The sequence below is a fragment of the Diceros bicornis genome, chromosome X (genome assembly GCF_020826845.1).
Source record: "Diceros bicornis minor isolate mBicDic1 chromosome X, mDicBic1.mat.cur, whole genome shotgun sequence".
Taxonomy (NCBI): Eukaryota; Metazoa; Chordata; class Mammalia; order Perissodactyla; family Rhinocerotidae; genus Diceros; species Diceros bicornis.
The window spans coordinates 138,651,892-138,671,697 of NC_080781.1; the positions used below are offsets into that span (position 1 = coordinate 138,651,892).

General features: G+C 38.0%; 1 pseudogene; it reads left to right on the plus strand.

Moving 5' to 3' along the window:
* LOC131400417 (uncharacterized) overlaps positions 1-19,806 on the plus strand; it is a 56,962-nt pseudogene that overhangs the window by 17,212 nt on the left and 19,944 nt on the right.

The window sequence follows — 19,806 nt, forward strand, 5'->3', positions numbered from 1 at the left end:
GAGTCCTTTGAAATCAGGCTCTTCCTACTGGAACTGTGCTAGCCTTTGGTCTGATTCCTTTTGGAACTGGGCTGTTCCTCTTGGGACTGTGTGCTAGCCTTTGCTCTGATTCCTTTGGAACCAGGCTGTCCCTATTGGAACTGTGCTATTTAAGAATTTTTTCCTGTGCTCTAAAAACAAAACAAAAAAACAAAACAAAACTCTGAGAAATGGGATACCAGTCATCTAAATGCTCTGAGGGCATCCTCTCTTCAAGGCCCCCAGCTGGTTTTGTTTAAAAACCATGATCCCTCCTCATGCGCATTTCTAACTAAATGGACCAACTTAACCAAAAGTAATTTAGAACACAGATGGCTGTAATGGAGAACTTTTGAACTCCCTAAACTTGCTTTTCTTAAAACTGAATTGGACAGCCATGGCTCTAAAATTGTCAAAACTGAATGGGACGCCTATTTTGATTGGTACTTTTTTTTTAGGTTGATTTCTTTTTTTGGTTGTTGTTTATTGCAGTAACATTGGTTTATAACATTATATAAATTTCAGGTGTACATCATTATACTTCTATTTCTGCATAGATTACATCATGTTCGCCACCCAAATACTAACTACAACCCATCACCACACACTTGTGCTGAATTATCCCTTTTGCCCTCCTCCCTCCCCCCTTCCCCTCTGGTAACCACCAATCCAATCTCTGTCTCTATGTGTTTGTTTGTTCTTGTTGTTATCTACTACTTAATGAGGGAATTGATTGGTACTTTGATGCTTTCAAATGGTATCAGGAGTCTAATATTGCCTCTCTGAAAAATACAATTTTTAAATTAACTGAGGTAAACAAACAATTGAAGAAAGACAAAATGGCTTCTGAGGCCTCTCTTTCCCCTCTCCCATCTTCTTTGTCTCTGGGTGTGTGGCAGCCATCTTGTGCTCAGGCCCTGCCTCCAGTGCCATCTTCCTCCTTCCCTTTTGCACAGCCCCCACCACCTCTATACCCTCAGTTTCCCCATTCTAATGTTCTCACAAAATTTCTCTTTCTCTCCAAACCTCTCTCTGCTTTCTCCTCCCACAAATGTGTTAAAACCTGCCCCTTTAATACAAATGGTAAACCTCAAATTATTATTTCTAGGTTAACTGGAACAAATAAATAACTAGAAGGAAAAAATTAAATAGCAATTAAATAGCAATAACTTTTGATAATAGACAAATATACTCCAAAACTCCTGGGAGAAAACTTGCTTTCTGTTTCTGTCTGTCTCTTGAAGCTTCTTGGTTAGTCACACCTCCTGTTCAAAAGGGGGGAAACATGTGATTCCCCGTGTTTTGGAACAGCTGTTGGAAAACAGGGCCCCTCACAGTTAAGACATTTTTGGGAATCCAAAGGCAAGATAGGTTTCACTTGGCTTATGGACCAGGGTCTTGTGCCTTTCTGGAAATGGGTGAACTTTTGGATAATTTGGAACTGTAATGGCCATTCTGGGGAAGTTTTGTTTTAAATAAGCCCACCTCAGGGGGCACCCTTAAAAGAGAGGATTCCAAGCCTCTTGGGAGACGATAAGATGCACTCTTTGATCGGCATGCAGAAGTTTCTAAAAGACAAAATGACTCCAAAAACAGCTCTAAAAGGATCCTTACAGAATGCAAATGAAAATCTTTAGTAAAAGACTTTGGCCATCTGAACAGGTAACCTTACATTAACTTAATCCATCTGCCAAAAGTACAATTTGGACCCAACTATTCTTTTGAGTTTTGTACCTGAGACGTGGCCAAAGTTTTTTAAATGAAAGCTATGAGATCTCTGTCTGTGCCTGTCTGTATGTTATGTATATCCATGTATGTATGTTATAGAGATGTGATATTCTTCTGCCTGTGAATGGTATTCCGAAAATTGATTTGTAAAAGACCTCTATTTAATTGGCTTAAAAATAAATAAGTGCTTATATGAATTATAATATAATGGACACTAACCCAAATGCTTTTCAAGTTTACATGTTCTAGGATTAATTTTAGTAAGTAAAAGCTAGTTTAAGGTTGTTGGTCTAGTTAAAACAGGCATGTCTTTAGAGTTATCAATGCTGAATGTAATGCAGACATACATCTTTCCTTCTGCCTGGGTTTATTAGTCAAATAAGTTCGTGTTATCTCTGTTACAAAATTTGTCAGCCAGAAGAATAACTTAATATTATGAAATTTTCATAAGAAATCTAAACATAATTATTGAAAACAAATAAAGTGGATGTAAATAGGATTAAGCTTCTAGGTGAACCTTTTAAATAGATTCCCCAAATCTTTTTAGGTAACCTGAAACCTTACAGTTTTGCTAGGTTAAATTAAACAATGGGAACTCATTGAATGTCTAAACCATTTCCAGATAAGTTTATCCACTTTTGGCTTTCTTTACAAAGAAACTAAAGATAAATTTTGGTCTGTTAGTAACCGTGTCCTGTGTCACATTGAAAGATTGCATTATTTAAAGGGGTATATGCTTCTAAAAGTTGTGAAATGTATTTATAAATTTGCCAGTCCACAATTGCTTAATTCCTAGTTTTCACTAGGAATCAAGATTTCTAAGGGTTAAGAATTCTAGTTAATATATGTGATTAAAGCTATGGGAAAATAATAAGAGAAACATCCCTGTATGCTAAGAAAGGAGGATGGGGTTTTTTTGGTTAAAAAATGATATGAGGTATGGAGGTGCAGAGATACAGCTTTGTTGCGGAAACAGAAAGTTGTGAAAGGTTTGTGAAACAGAAATCTTTGGAAAAAATTTTATATTTGATCAAGCTGGATAAGATTAAATAACATTGCTATAAACGTTTTAAAATAAGCTTTAATATCAATAGTGTACAATGTAAAACTGAAACAATTTTCATTCATGAGCTAAGAGGACAAAGTTTACTTGATCCTGACAAAAGTTAGAAAGGTTTTCTTTCTTTTTTTTTTTTTTTAAAGATTTTATTTATTTATTTATTTTCCCCCCAAAGCCCCAGTAGATAGTTGTATGTCATAGCTGCATATCCTTCTAGTTGCTGTATGTGGGACACGGCCTCAGCATGGCCGGAGAAGCGATGCATCGGTGCGCGCCCGGGATCCGAACCCCAGCCGCCAGCAGCGGAGCGCGCGCACTTAACCGCTAAGCCACGGGGCCGGCCTGAAAGGTTTTCTTTCTTATCTTTTTGTGTTTTATCAAAATTATTTCCTGTGCTTTATGTTAAAAGCTGAGTCTTTTCTACTAAGAATAGTTAAGGCTCTTTACAGGTATGTAACCTTTTATCTTTTTTTTTTCTGTCTCTATGTGTTTGTTTATTGTTGTTATTATCTACTACTTAATGAAGGAAATCATACGGTATTTGACCTTCTCCCTCTGACTTATTTCACTTTGCATAATACCCTCAATGTCCATCCATGTTGTCACAAATGCCTGGATTTCATCGTTTCTTATGGCTGAGTAGTATTCCATTGTGTATATATACCACATCTTCTTTATCCATTTGTCCCTTGATGGGCACTTAGGTTGCTTCCACGTCTTGGCTATTGTGACTAATGCTGCAGTGAACACAGGGGTGCATGTATCTTTACGCATTGGTGTTTTCAAGTTCTTTGGATAAATATCCAACAGTGGTGTAACCTTTTATCTTTGCACAGAAATGACCAAATATACCTGTCAATCATATTTTTAACCATTGCTATTTTTAAGAGTTTTGTCATTTACACACAGTCATTGTTATACTCTGGTGCTTTTACAAATATGTTTTATCTTCAGAGAAATTCATGGAAAAGATCCTGACAAATACTCTAAAATGCAGGTCACCACACTGAACCAGATTTAAAGGACTCCCTTTTCTCCTGTCCTTTGAGAAAATGTATCTTTACAACAAAGGTTAAAACATTTATCTTTTCTCTCTACCTGATCCCTCCAGAATTTGGAAACTCTTAAGTATTCTTTTCATGACTGTGTATGCGTTTACATAAATTCAATGAGAATCTATTTTCCATATAACAGGACACAATTGGAAATATTGGCTTTATTACCAAGGCTTTGACTGGAATGTTATATTCGAGAAAGATATACATAGACTTAGATATTCACTATGATTATCCTTGATAAATGGGGGGTAATCATGGAGAGAGAAATTATGTTTGCACCATTGTAGATATTAAATTCTAGTTCTATTAATTATTTAATAAGCTGGACTGGATCCTAAAATGTTCTAGTTTCCTTAAATGTCTGGCTATGACTCTCCAAACTAATGTTTTCCAATTTTCTTACTGCCCTTGAATCTTCTTGGAGTCCCCTTGAGTCCCTTCTTGGAAGGGACTATACCAGGTTTTTCACACTACCCAGATGGCAGCCAAATTTCAGGGACTTAAACCTTGGGTACACATCTCACAGCTAAAGAAGGCTCCACCTGACATCTGGTCCTGTAGACCTCCAAATCAAATTGACTAGGAAGAGAAGCAGCCAACGTCTGAGCCAGACAGCTTTCCCAAGATGACTGGACCAGGCCTGTATACTTTTTACTTGCTGTTGCTTCTTACCTTGTTTTCTCCCTCTCTTTCTTGGACAGGCAATACTCTTATCCACATTTCCCAATCCCTTGCAAAAGGGGGAACCCTGTTCTTTTGATTATGGCCTTTTGGAAACAGCCTCATCATGATCTTGTGACAAATTAATCTTTTCACTTGCCCTTTCTGAAGGGTTAGAAAGTTCAGAATTCACATAAATTTTTCTTCTGTCTGGACTATTAACTGACTGGATTCTAATCCAAATTCATAGTCTCTGGATTTGCAACCTGACAGGCTGTATTATGGATAACATATTTGATTCCAAACAGTTCTCTTTGATAATAATACTATTTTAAAATGCCTTTGAGGTTTTGCTATTTTTGCAAAAAGTTTATCAGCTATTGCTTCATGTTTATTCCTGCACTGTATCTTCCCAAATGTGCTTGGTTAATTCTTTCAGTTTGAGTGTGCTCTTGCTGTATTCACTGTTCTATTTTGCTTTCATGGCTGCTTTAAGTGGGGACTTCTAGGAGGCATACATGACTCAAGTTTGCCTCCGTAGGGAGATCTTTTCTCCCCTAAGTTGGAATAAGTGCCAATAAATGTTTGTTCAGTTGGCTACCTTCAGGCCTAGGGTTCTGGTTTAGAACCATCATACAGTTTGGAACTGTCATATTAATTTTGATTCTATACTTGTTGCCTGCCAAATCTTTGTAAAAACAATGTACCCAATAAGAAGACGATCTCCAGTGCTTATGATCTTGATAAATATGGAATATAGATGGGAAATGCCTGAGAGTTCTCTATCCTACCCCTCATTGTTACTTGAATGCGACCTCAATAGGTTTCCAATCTGTACAATTTCTCTCCAACGTGGGACATGATGCCCAGGAAAGGTCCTCCCAAGCATTGAGGGACAAAAGGCCACTGAATCTGGAAAAACCTGACTCTTGATCAGCAATGCTTTCAGAGAAAGATCTTGATCAGAAGGAGAAGATGTGAAAATTAATAAACAGAAACCTCATTTAAAATGGAGCCAGGAGGCCAGAAGGGGGCACTGTCACACCATACCACTCAATATCAATTGCAGACCCAATAGGAAGAAGCCTGCTTTGCTACTCCAGCGTGAGGAAGGAAGATTTTCTCCTTGCCTGGCAACAGCCCAGTCAAGAGAGACTGTTACAACTCAGCCAATGAAAAGTCACTACACTTCAACTCCCAGTTTTCCTTCAATGGACTCTTTGTTTATAATAGCCCCTCCCAACTCTCCCTTCTCCTCTATAAAACAATGGTCCTCTCCTTTGTTCTCTGGACTTGCCTGTGGTTCACCGTAGATCGCATGTCCCAAATTGCAGTTCTTTGCTGTTCCCAAATAAACCCATTTTTGCTGGTAACATAACCGACTTGTTTTATTTTTAAGGGTCAACAGACCCAGCAATTCCACTCCTGGGTATAGAGCCAAAAGAATTTAAAACAGGTACTCAAACAAACACTTGAACACAAAGTTCATAGCAGCACTATTCACAATAGCCAAAAGGTGGAAACAACATAACAATGGATGAATAGATAAACAAAATGTGGCCTAATCAAAACTTTGAAATATTAGGCAGCCACTAAAAGGAATGAAGTACCAGTACATGTGACAACATGGAAAAAACCTCAAAAACATTATGCTGACCCAGAAATAATCCATGTCATTATCATTTACATTCAATTGCTGAAAGTTAGTCACCTGGTTTCACTGAACTATTAGAAAACTGAGTTATTATCCTTAGCTGGAAGCTAATGTGTACATGCAAAATTTGGCATCTAAAAATAGAGAGTGAATGGAATGTGGGGAACAATTACTAATTCCCATTACATTTCGCTTCACTAGCCTTTCAGACATTTATGTGCTCTCTTTTTCCCCATGAAGAACATAGCCCACCCTATCACAAATTCTATCCTATTATCAGATCCAGGTTTATTCCAAGATATCTGAGTTATGTGTAGTTTACCAGGCTTGATGTGGTGGGTTGATTTGTTTTTTTTTTTTTTGTTACCTCCACCAGACCAGAAAACTTAAGAAACACACAAGGAATAAAAAATTATGCCAAGTGACAGAAGCCAGACACAAAAGGTCATATATCACATGATTCCATTATATGAAACATCCAAAATAGGTAAATCCATAGTTGTCAGAAAGCTGATTGGTGCTTGCCAGGGGTTGGGGGTAGGGAGGAATGGGTTGTGACTGCTTAATGGTAGCTACTGCTAAATGGGTGTGACAGCTTAATGGTGTTTAGTTTTGTTTTGTTTTTCATGGTGATGAAAATATTTTGGAAGTAGGTAGAAGTGATGGTTGTACAACATTTGGATGTACTAACTGCCACTGAATGGTTCACTGTAAAATGGTGAATTTTATGTTATTTTAACTTCACCTCAATAAAAAAAAGATTCTTCCTTTTGGCCTTAGATTACATCTCTATAATTTTGAATAGGCAATGATTTATGTCATGAATGCCAAGATTCCGGTAACTGCAATAATTTTGCACATATCTGATTCTAAAAGGCTTGTAAGCTCAAATAGCCAATTGTTTTAAAAATCTTGCCTTTATAAGACAAACAAATTACAGCTAAAAGGGCTGATATCAGATTCAAAAAGGAAAACCTTCCCAGTATGTCTAAAGGTCAGCATGGATTCAGTTCAATCTCCTGTATCGTCAACAACCACAGACCTAGAAAAGTAATAACTGATGTTTTTGATCACTCTAAAGCACTTCGACATCAAAAAAGAACAGTGTACTGTTTTAAGCAGGCTTTTACCTCTTAGTATATTTTATCATATGCCTCCTCTTTAAAGATTGGCAATTTCTGAAACTGAGGTAAAAATTATAATGCTACCATTCATTATGCACCTATTTGGGCCAGGCACAAAGTTTTACATACACTGTCACTCCATCTTCGCAACAACCTCCCAAACCTTGTTTTACAACCTCATTTTACAGATGAGGAAATGAAGAATCCAAGCAACTTGTGCAAGGTCACAAATTTAATGCTTTACTTGTTGGCTGGGATATTCATTTCCCAAGCACTTTATGTTTGTGCGAGTTTAGCTGATATTGTTGGTATATGCTCTAAGCAATCTGTTCTTCAAGACTTCCAGGCCCAGAGTGAGTCTCCTTCCCCAGACTGGACTGCATCTGGAATACTGTGTTCAGTTCTGGGTGCTACACCCCCAGAAAAGGGTGACAACAAACAGTCAGGTCCTGGTCAGAGGTGGGATGGACTCCCTGCATGCCATTGGCATTGTTCTAACACGACTTTGTAGGAATGCTAAAGAGAGGGTTGAAATCATAGAATAGACAGGACTAGATGATCTCTAAGGTCCCTTCTAATGCTGAGCTTCTGTGATGTTACATTTAACTTGCATCTGATGAACTTGAGGCTAGATATTATAATGAATTTTCAGGTTAAAATCACTAGGAGACACTTGTGATTTTGAAGAAAAAAGGGTAGAACAATTTCTATTACGTTCAAGTATATAATTGTGTCCAGTGGGAGAAGGATCAATGACTTCTCAAGTTTCCCGGCCAGTCTGTCTGAACGTTAGCATTTTAATCTGCGAGAGATGAACCTTTCACAAACAGCCTCTGCATGAAACAACAGACTTATTTTTAGTGCTTGAGTGGGAAGAGCGTTCATTTTCAATTATACAAGGAAGGGAATAAATTGCTTAAAATTATCACACATTTTATAAGTCTGTAGTGGTTCTTCGTAGAAGACAGTGTGTATATTTTGGAAATATTTAATCATCGTTTTCAAAGATTTGAATCAACCTAGGCCAGATGTTTCTCTTAAAATGGAACAGTTTCATTGGAGGTGGGGCTCAAACATGATCTCATACAACAGATTTTGACTCAACTTACTGGGCCAGGTTAGAGGAGTATTTTGGAAATGCAGATTCTTATTTAGACTTTTTTTTGAAGGTGACTTCAGTGTTTGTATAACATAGCTCTCGCAGGTGACTACGGGACAGTGTACTTCTGCTACACTTCATAAGCTCTAAGGATTGAATTGTCATCTGTTATTGTTTGTGACCAACTCTGGCACTCACTGAATCACTCTTTTAGCAGACACATCATACCCCTGTCTCAGATTTCTTTTCTTTTCCCCCACTCAATTTGATTATGATCGTATTTTGAATGCATATAAGGAACTCATTTATTTTGCCATTCCCATTGGTAGTACGTGTTGCAATCCCCATTTTGCACCTGAGAAAACAAGTATAGAGAAACCTCAAGAGATTTATGCAAGGCCTCAGAATAACTCAGTTGTAGAGTCTGGAATAGAAATTAAACAATGTATATGGTCGTGTGCTTATCCACGTCTACCTAATTTTGTTAGAATAAATTCTGCATGAGTTTTAATCAAAGCTTTATATTTATAATTCACGTATATCAATTTGTATGAAGCCTCTCCTTGAGAGGGCACCACATACTGTACAAAGTGCAACGTGACTGTTTGTGGTTTGTCATTCTTAGGGCTCATCACTTGCCTGATAAATACATTAAATGTAGAATCACAAAAAGACAGTGAGATTTAAAACCTGAACTTTTTACCATTAAAACAGATGGGAAAACATCTGGTATATTCCATAACATCAGAGCCACACGGTACCTTGCTCAAGGCCACCGAAGCCATTGATTTCACAACACTGGGTTAGGGCCTAAATTTCAAGCACTGCCGTTCAGGTAAATTGTGAAAGGTTTAGATATTTGGGAAGGAAAAACTTTTCATAAAGAGGAACAAACATTTATGGAATGCCTTATGAATATTGTCTCAATGCATCCTCAAAATCTTCTGTGGTAGAGATCCTCATTTTCTTTTTTTTTCCCCCTGACATCCACCATGATCATTTTATTTTTATTTTTTTAAAAATTTTTTGTTTATTGCAGTAACATTGGTTTATAACATTGTATAAATTTCAGGTGTACATCATTATACTTCTATTTCTGCATAGATTACATCATGTTCACCACCCAAATACTAATTACAACCCATCACCACACACATGTACCAAATTATCCCTTTCGCCCTCCTCCCTCCCCCCTTCCTCTCTGGTAATCACCAATCCAATCTCTGTCTCTATGTGTTTGTTTATTGTTGTTATTATCTACTACTTAATGAAGGAAATCATATGGTATTTGACCTTCTCCCTCTGACTTATTTCGCTTTGCATAATACCCTCAATGTCCATCCATGTTGTCACAAATGCCTGGATTTCATCATTTCTTATGGCTGAGTAGTATTCCATTGTGTATATATACCACATCTTCTTTATCCATTCGTCCCTTGATGGGCACTTAGGTTACTTCCAAGTCTTGGCTATTGTGAATAACGCTGCAATGAACACAGGGGTGCATGTATCTTTATGCAATGGTGTTTTCAAGTTCTTTGGATAAATACCCAGCAGTGGAATAGCTGGATCACATGGTAGTTCTATCCTTGATTTTTCGAGGAATCTCCATACTGTTTTCCATAGTGGCTGCACCAGTTTGCACTCCCACCAGCAGTGTATGAGAGTTCCCTTCTCTCCACATCCTCTCCAACATATGTTGTTTCCCATCTTGTTAATTATAGCCAGTCTGACGGGCGTGAGGTGATATCTCATTGTAGTTTTGATTTGCATTTCCCTGATAGTTAATGATTTTGAACATCTTTTCATGTGTCTGTTGGCCATCTGTATATCTTCTTTGGAGAAATGTCTGTTCAGGTCTTTTGCCCATTTTTTAATTGGGTTGGTAGTTTTTTTGTTGTTGAGATGCATGAGTTGTTCAGATATTTTGGAGATTAAGCGCTTATCAGAAGTATGGTTTGCAAATATCTTCTCCCAATTGTTAGGTTGTCTTTTCGTTTTGTTGATGGTTTCCTTTGCTGTGCAAAAGCTTTTTAGTTTGATGTAGTCCCATTTGTTTATTTTTTCTATTGTTTCTCTTGCCTGGTCAGACATGGTGCTTGAAAAGATGTTGCTAAGACCGATGTCGAAGAGCGTACTGCCTATGTTTTCTTCTAGAAGTTTCATAGTTTCAGGTCTTACATTCAAGTCTTTAATCCATGTTGAGTTAATTTTTGTGTATGGTGTAAGGTAAGGGTCTACTTTCATTTTTTTGCATGTGGCTATCCAGTTTTCCCAACATCATTTGTTGAAGAGACTTTCTTTTCTCCATTGTATGTTCTTGGCTCCTTTGTCAAAGATTAGCTGTCCATAGATGTGTGGTTTTATTTCTGGGCTTTCGATTCTATTCTATTGATCTGTGTGTCTGTTTTTGTGCCAGTACCATGCTGTTTTGGTGACTATAGCTTTGTAGTATATTTTGAAATCAGGGAGTGTGATACCTCCAGCTTTGTTCTTTTTTCTCAGGATTCCTTTAGCTATTCGGGGTCTTTTGTTGTTCCATATAAATTTTAGGATTCTTTGTTCTATTTCCGTGAAATATGTTGTTGGAAATTTGATAGGGATTGCATTGAATCTATAGATTGCTTTAGGAGTGTGGACATCTTAACTATGTTAATTCTTCCAATCCAAGAGCACGGAATATCTTTCCATTTCTTTGTGTCTTCTTCAATTTCTTTCAGCAATGTTTTATTGTTTTCCGTGTACAGCTCTTTCACCTCTTTGGTTAAGTTTATTCTTAGGTATTTTATTCTTTTTGTTGCAATTGTAAATGGGATGGTATTCTTAATTTCTCTTTCTGCTACTTCGTTGTTAGTGTATAGAAATGCCACTGATTTTTGTATGTTGATTTTGTATCCTGCCAACTTTACCATATTCGTTTATTACTTCTAAAAGTTTTCTGGTGGATTCTTTAGGGTTTTCTATATATAAAATCATGTCATCTGCAAATAGTGACAGTTTCACTTCTTCCTTTCCAATTTGGATCCCTTTTTATTTCTTTCTCTTGCCTGATTGCTCTGGCTAGGACTTCCAGTACTTTGTTAAATAGGAGTGGTGACAGTGGGCATCCTTGTCTGGTTCCTGTTCTTAGAGGGATAGCTTTCAGTTTTTCACCATTGAGGATGATATTAGCTGTGGGTTTCTCATATATGGCCTTTATTATGTTGAGGTACTTTCCTTCTATACCCATTGTATTCAGAGTTTTTATCATTAATGGATGTTGTATCTTGTTAAATGTTTTCTCTGCATCTATTGAGATGATCATGTGATTTTCATTCTTCATTTTATTAATGTGGTGTATTACATTGATTGATTTGCGAATGTTAAACCATCCCTGCATACCTGGAATAAATCCCACTTGATCATGGTGTATAATGTTTTTAACGTATTGCTGTATGTGATTTGCTAGTATTTTGTTAAGGATTTTTGCATCGATGTTTATCAGTGATATTGGCCTGTAATTTTCTTTTTTTGTGTTGTCCTTGTCTGGTTTTGGTATCAGGGTAATGTCGGCTTTGTAGAATGAGTTAGGGAGCTTCCCTCCCCTCAGTTTTTTGGAAGAGTTTGAGAAGGATAGGTATTAAGACTTCTTTGAATGTTTGGTAGAATTCCCCAGGGAAGCCGTCTGGTCCTGGACTTTTATTTTTGGGGAGGTTTGTGATTACTGTTTCGATCTCCTTACTGGTGATTGGTCTATTCAAATTCTCTACTTCTTCTTGATCCAGTTTTGGAAGGTTGTGTGATTCTAAGAATTTATCCATTTCTTGCAGATTGTCGAATTGGTTGGCATATAGCTTTTCATAGTATTCTCTTATAATCTTTTGTATTTCTGAGGTGTCTGTTGTAATTTCTCCTCTTTCATTTCTGATTTTACTTATTTGTGCCTTCTCTCTTTTTTTCTTGGTGAGTCTAGCTAAAGGTTTGTCAATTTTGTTTATCTTTTCAAAGAACCAGCTCTTGGTTTTATTAATTTTTTCTATTGTTTTTTGGGTCTCTATTTCATTTATTTCTGCTCTGATTTTTATTATTTCCTTTCTTCTACTGATTTTTGGCTTTGTTCTTCTTTTTCTGGTTCCTTTAGGTGCATTGCTGGATTGTTTGTTTGAAATTTTTCTTGTTTGTTGAGATAGGCCTGTATTGCTATAAACTTCCCTCTTAGAACCACTTTTGCTGTATCCCATAAATTCTGGCATGTCGTATTTTCATTTTCATTTGTCTCCAGGTATTTTTTGATTTCTTCTTTGATTTCTTCATTGACCCAGTCGTTGTTCAGTAGAATTTTGTTTAATCTCCACGTATTTGTGGCTTTTCTGATTTTCTTCCTATAGTTGATTTCTAGTTTCATACCGTTGTGGTCAGAAAAGATGCTTGGTATTATTTCAATCTTCTTAAATTTATGAAGACTTGTTTTGTGGCCTAATATGTGATCAATCCTGGAGAATGTTCCATGTGCATTTGAAAAGAACGTGTATTCTTCGGTTTTTGGATGGAATGCTCTGTATCTATCTACTAGGTCCATCTGTTCTAGTGTGTCATTTAAGGCCAATGTTTCCTCATCGATCTTCTGTTTGGATGATCTATCCGTTGGTATAAGTGGAGTCTTAAAGTCCCCTACTATTATTGTGTTACTGTCTATTTCTGTTTTTATGTCTGTTAATAATTGCTTTATATATTTAGGTGCACCTACATTGGGTGCGTAGATATTTACAAGTGTTATATCCTCTTGTTGGCTTGTTCCCTTGATCATTATGTAATGCCCTTCTTTGTCTATTTTTACAGTTTTTGTTTTAAAGTCTATTTTGTCTGATATGAGTACTGCTACCCCAGCTTTCTCTTCATTGTCATTTGCGTGGAGTATCTTTTTCCATCCCTTCATTTTCTGTTTGTGAGTGTCTTTAGGTCTGAAGTGTGTCTCTTGTATGCTGAATATATATGGGTCTTGTTTTTTTATCCAATCAGCCACCCTATGCCTTTTAATTGGAGCATTTAGTCCATTGACGTTTAAAGTAGCTTTTGATAAGTATGTACTTACTGCCATTTTTTAACTTTTTTTTTCTCTCAGTGTTTTAGTAGTCCTTCTCTTCCTTTCTTCCTCTATACAGAATTTATGGTCTCTTTAGTTTGACCTCTATCTGAAAGCTCTACTCTTTAACTCCTCTCCTCCCTCCTTTTATGTTTTTGATATCATATCTAACCTGTTTTTTGTGCATTTGTATCCATTGCCCTCTTATCATGGAAAAAGCTAATTTTTCCTATTTGTGGTCTTCTCTTTTCCCCTTAAATCAGTCCCTTTAACATTTCTTGCAGCACTGGTTTCTTGGTGACAAACTCCTTTAATTTTTGCTTGCCTGGGAAAGTTTTGATCTCTCCTTCCATTTTGAATGATAACCTTGCTGGGTAGAGTATTCTTGCCTGTAAGTTTTTTCCTTTTAGCACTTTAAATATATCGTGCCACTCTCTTCTAGCCTGTAAGGTTTCTGCTGAGAAGTCAGCTGATAGCCTTATGGGGTTTCCTTTGTATGTAACTTGACTTTCTCTTGTGGCTTTTAGGGTTCTCTCTTTATCTTTAATTCTGGACATTTTGATTATGATGTGTCTTGGTGTGGGCCTCTTTGGGTTTATCTTGTTTGGGGCTCTCTGTGCTTCCTGTACCTGGATGTCTGTTTCCTTCCTTAGGTTAGGGAAGTTTTCATCTATTATTTCTTGAAATAGATTCTCTGCCCCTTTGTCTCACTCTTCTCCTTCCAGGACACCTATAACACGGATGTTAGTGCACTTGATGTTGTCCCAGAGGTCCCTTAGACTGTCCTCACTCTTTTTAATTCTTTTCTCTTTTACCTGTTCAGCTTGGGTAATTTCTTCTAGTCTTTCGTCCAGCTCACAGATCCATTCTTCTGTATCCTCTACTCTGCTTTTGAGTGCCTCTAGTGAATTTTTCATTTCCAGTATTGTATTCTTCATTTCTAATTGGTTCTTTTTTATATCTTCCATTTCCTTGTTGACAATCTCACTGAGTTCATCTATTCTTCTCACTGAGTTCATCTATTCTTCTCCTCAGATCAGTGAGCATCCTTAACACTCTTAGTTTGAACTCTCTGTCGGGTAGGTTTCTCATTTCTGTTTCACTTAGTTCCTTTTCTGGGGTTTTGTCCTGTTCCCTTACTTGGAATGTATTATTTTGCCTCCTCATTTTACCTCTTTCCCTGTGCTTGTGTCTACGTATTAGGTAGGTCAGCTACGTCTCCTGTTCTTGGATAGGTGACCTTATATAAGTGATGCCTTAGGCGGCCTGCAGTGTGCTTCCCTCAGTTCTCAATGTTCCAGGGGTGACCCCTATGTGGGCTACGTGTGTCCTTCTGTTGTGGCCTGTTTGCCCTCCCTGTAGGTGCCCAGGGAGGCCGAGTTATGCTCCTGGCCAGCTGTTGTAATGCTCAGCTGCTTTTAGTTGTTGTGGGCCCTTCAGTCTCTTTATCAGGTGTGTGGATCCCCAGCGCAGTTGGCTGCAATTTCTAATACCACATTTGTGTTGGCAGTATTTCTTTTAAGTGATTAGGCCCCCAGCGTGGCAGGTTGTTAGGCTCAGGGCCTTACAAATGCTATAAGCCTCCAGCATTTAGGTCTCTTGTCAGCTCTCTGAGGATTGCAGCTGGGTGGGGCTGGCCTCAGGCACGGGAGCACCCAATTGTTTCAAGCTTTGGAAGGTAGAGCAAACCCCCTATGTGGGTCTTTGAGAAGCACAAGTCTTCTGCAGCTGACAAGCCCTGCTGCCTACAGGTCCACACACATGGTCAACACAGTCCTACCCCGTGTGCATGCCCCGACCTCCCAAAGCAGACCCAGTCTCTCCACAGCGGGAGCCCCACACACTCCACCACTGCCCCACACTCTCCACCCGCTCCTTGTGCATGCCCTGCCCCACTGAAGCTGGCTCAGTTGCCAGGCTGCTGAGAATCCAGTCACCAATCTATGCAGGCCCACAAGTTGCCTGAGGGCTTGTTGTTGGGTGGGGCCAGTCTCTAGGGTGGGCTGCCTGCCCTGGCTGAGCTGGATTAAATCTGTGCTCTAGCGGGTGGGGCAGACCCTGGGCTAGCAGGCCCCAGGGAGAACTCCAATGGCGTCTGTGTCAGCACGCCCACACCAGGCCACAACAATGGCCACCGCCAATGTCCCGGTCCCTGGAGAGGTCTCACCTCTCACTGAGATGCACTCAGGCCTATTAGGTGAGTCTCTTTTCACCAAAGCACTGTGCACCTTTCTTTTTCGTGATTTTAGGATGCTTTCTGAAATGGGTGAGTTTGCGCGTGGGCCCTTTAAGAGCCGGTTTTAATTTCTTTGTGAACCAGCTTTTCTGGGGGTACTCCCCAATGTTTTAGTAGCAGGTAAAGTCAGATATTATGCCACTCATCTCGATTGTGCTGGGTCCACAAAATTCCCACAGTTGGGGCGCTCCCGGCTCAGGGCCTCGCTCCTCCAGGGAGGCTGCATACCTGTGGGCTGCTCCCGGGCGGCCATGAAGCTGGCGGCTTGTGAAGGCGGCATTTTTCCTCTCCAGAAGGGAGTTTCTGCCTCTTCCACCTCAATTAGGATTGTCCTTTGTTGTAGGAGTTCCTCTTATCCAGTTTTCAGTTCTGTCTAAGGGTAATTTTTCCAAGAGTAGTTGTAAATTGGCTGTGTCCGCAGGAGGAGGTGAGTTCAGAGTCTGCTTACGCCGTCATCTTGACTTCTCTCTGATATCCTTATTTTAATGATGAGGACATGGAGGTTCAGAGAGGTTACCTTGCCTGAGGCAAAGGGCAGAGCCAGGATTCAAACTCAGGTCTGTCCCACTCCAATGCTGATACACCATGCTGCCTCCTAAACCTGTATCTACTGTTTTCAACACAAGGACATTAGGGGGAAAAATCAGACAAGAACTTACTTGGAGAGAAAAACTTAACAGAGCTCCCAATGTGGATGCTTCTTCCAGAGATTGTCTGTTAGTGCTATCACTGCTCCACATAATACATTCATTTGCAGACAGAGTTTGAGAATCCTTAAGAAGAAGTAAACTATCAATCCCAACATGTAAAGATTTATTACTTTTAGTGTCCCTTTAGTAGTAATTATCATTGCTTAGTAAGAATTTAGAATAATTATGGAAAGTCTAATAGCTAACAGATATTGTAGTTTCATCTCTTAACTGCAGAGGCATTATTATTCATTGGAATGAAATTCTGCTGTGCAACTTAAAACCTGAGTATTAAGTTTCCAGTTGCTTAAGCTATAGTCCAAAACTCCTCATCGTTGCCCTGTAAACCGAATTACGACAGCGAACTTGCCTCTGACAAACAGCATTGACATTTAGAGGCCTAATCAATAGACATCTTAGAAACAGTATGTATTCCAAATAAACCAGATCCCATCACAGAAACTCTTGCAAATATGTTGGCTTCCTTCTTTACTGATAAAAATCCAGGCCTTGGACACAGTAACACCTTCCATATACTTCTTCCTCACTACTTCAAAGAACCTCTTTTTAGTCTTTCTTGCATGATTCCCTCCTGTCTAACAGGAAAGGATATCCTCTTCTTTCCCACAGCATGGATATGTCCATTTCGCTAAATAACGTCCAACATTATCTTCAATAATGCCACAGTATTCCATTATACTGCTCTATTATAACCGAGTTAACTATTCCCCCATAGTAACACGTTTTGGTTGTTTCCAATTTATTGGTATTATAAAGAACACTGCAATGATTATCATCGGAGCAATATATTTGCAGATCATCATGAAAAAATCCTTAGGATAAATTCTTAAGGAATGGCTCTTGACTTTGCCCACACTACCCTCCAGCAAGGCTGCCTCAAAGTATACATCTACCAGCAGTGCGGGCAAGTGCCAGTTTTCTTGCACCCTTGCCCTTTTTGGGGTTTGTGTGCCAATTTGATGGCCAAAGTAGAGGTATCTCTTTTGTTTTAACTAGCACTTTTGATCATTGGTGAGCTTACATCTTTCGTACCTTTGTCGTATAGTAGAGGAATTAACCCATGATCTGCCACATATGCTGCAAATATCCTTCTTAAGATAGTCAGGTACCTTTACATCTCTTATGGTGTTTGGGGAGGTTCAGAAGTTTACATTTTTTTTGTATAATCAAATCTAACAATCTCTCTTCCTTTATTGTTCCTGCCTTTTAGGTCATGTTTAGAAAGATATTCTACACTGTAATATACTCTCCTGACACTTTTATGGTTCCACTTGTTAAATTAAAATTTTTAATCCTCCTAGAATATATTTTGGAGTATGTTCTGAAGTAGAGATGCTTTTTTTCCAGTTGTCCCAATAACATTTACTAAATGATCCATCCGTTCCTGCTTATGCCTTCATCACCATATTCTAAGTCCTTAGCTCTTCATAGGTCTGTTTCTTGACTCTATTTTGTTCCTCTAATCTATCTGTTAATGTAGCAATATCACTGTTATCATTTATCTTGTTAAATGTTATAAATTGGTTTGATAACTGATCTGGCAATCCTTTTGTAGTCTTCTTCATCAAAATTTTATTCACAATCCTGAAGTATTTTTAAAATCAACATTAGAATCCTTTTGTCAAGTCAAATGATTTGTCAAGTCATTTTGTCAAGTCAAGTCAATTTGTCAAGTCAAAATGATTCTAATGAGATTTTTATTATAATTATGTTTGTTATTGGACGTTCACTCAAAAAACATTTACTGTGTGTCCCATGTGGCAAGCATGAATTCAGTTACGAGTCGACTCATTTGGAGAGAACTGACATCTTTACAAAATCTTCTCATCCAAGAATTGGCTTGTTTCTCCAGTCATTCAAATCTCCTTTTGTGTCCCTGAATAAGGGTTAAAGTTGTATTCATACAGGGCCTGCACGTTTCTTATCAGGCTTATTCCCAGATGTCAGATATATTTGTTGTCATGTCAACATGATATTTTATCTCACCACAGCTTCTAGAGCATTACTGTTGGTATTTCAGAAAGCTATTGATTTTTGTTCATATATTTTGTAACCTAATACTTTAGCTGACTCTCGTTAGTTCTCATTGCTCTCCAGTTTTGTTCCAGACAGACAATCATATTATCACTAAATATAGATGGTTCTGTCTTTCTTTTTAGTATTAATAGCTCAATTCTTTTTCTTCTCTCATTGCATTGTCTAGAACTTCTAAAACTATGTCGAATGATAGCTATGATAATGGGCGTTCTGGAGTGGATCCTGACTTCAATGGGAATACGCTCCTTCATCATAAATGCAATGTTGGCTGCCGATTTCAGATAGATAGTTTCCATTAAATTAAGGACCTCCTAGTTTACTATGGGAAAAGGATTTACGAGTCCTAGTCTACTGCAAATTTTCTGTTGTCATGTTGTTTCGTTTTTAACAAGGAATGGAAGTGAGATTTTATCAAATGTTTTAAAAATTGACTACCACAATCCTATTTGCCCCTTACCTCTGAACTATTGATACCAAAATATTTTCCAAAATTAAAATATTTTTGCATTCCTGCAATGAATCCTATGAGTGCTAATACTTCCGGGAGGATTTCTGGATCCACACTGTTAAGTGATGTGTGTCTGTAGTCTTCTTTTGTGTGCTATCTCTGTAAGTTTTGGCATGAGCGTTACACCTGCTTCATAAAATCAGTCAGGAAGCTTCCCATCTTTTTTCTGTACTGAAACAGTTTAAACAGCATAGGAATTATTGGATCCATTAAAGGTTTGGGAAAACTCACCCATAAACAGTCTGAGTCTTTATTTTTTGGAGCGGGCTAGTTCTTTAACAACTTTTTCAGTTCTTCATGGTCATGAGTCAATTTTGTTAATTTTCATTTCCCTAGGAAATCATTCACTTTCAAAGTCCTTATTAGGATGGAATCGTAAGATTATTCACTTACAATTTTTATTGATTACATCCTTTATATCATTGATTATATCCTCTTTCTTATTTTTAATGAGATCACCTTCCATGGTCCCCTATATGTGTATTTTCAGCCTGTAGAATACAGTGAACTCTGTTAGAAATGTTAAATCAAGCTAAAGTATAGTATTGAAATGCTCTATATCTTTGGGTTTTTCTGAGAAGGACTCACAAAGATATGTATTAAAGTCTCCCACCATGACTGTGGTGTTGTCCATTTCTACTTGAACTTCTAAAGCTGTTTGTCTCATATACTTCAACACTATGTGTAAACGTTCGTTCAGGACAGTTTATCTTTACTGTACATTACATATCTTGACAATATAAAAATAACTTATTTTGTCCTGTTTACTTTTTTCTTCTAACTCCTACTCATTCAATAAATATTTGTTGAGTGCCTACTATTTATAGGTGCTGGGGATGCATCAGTAAAGAA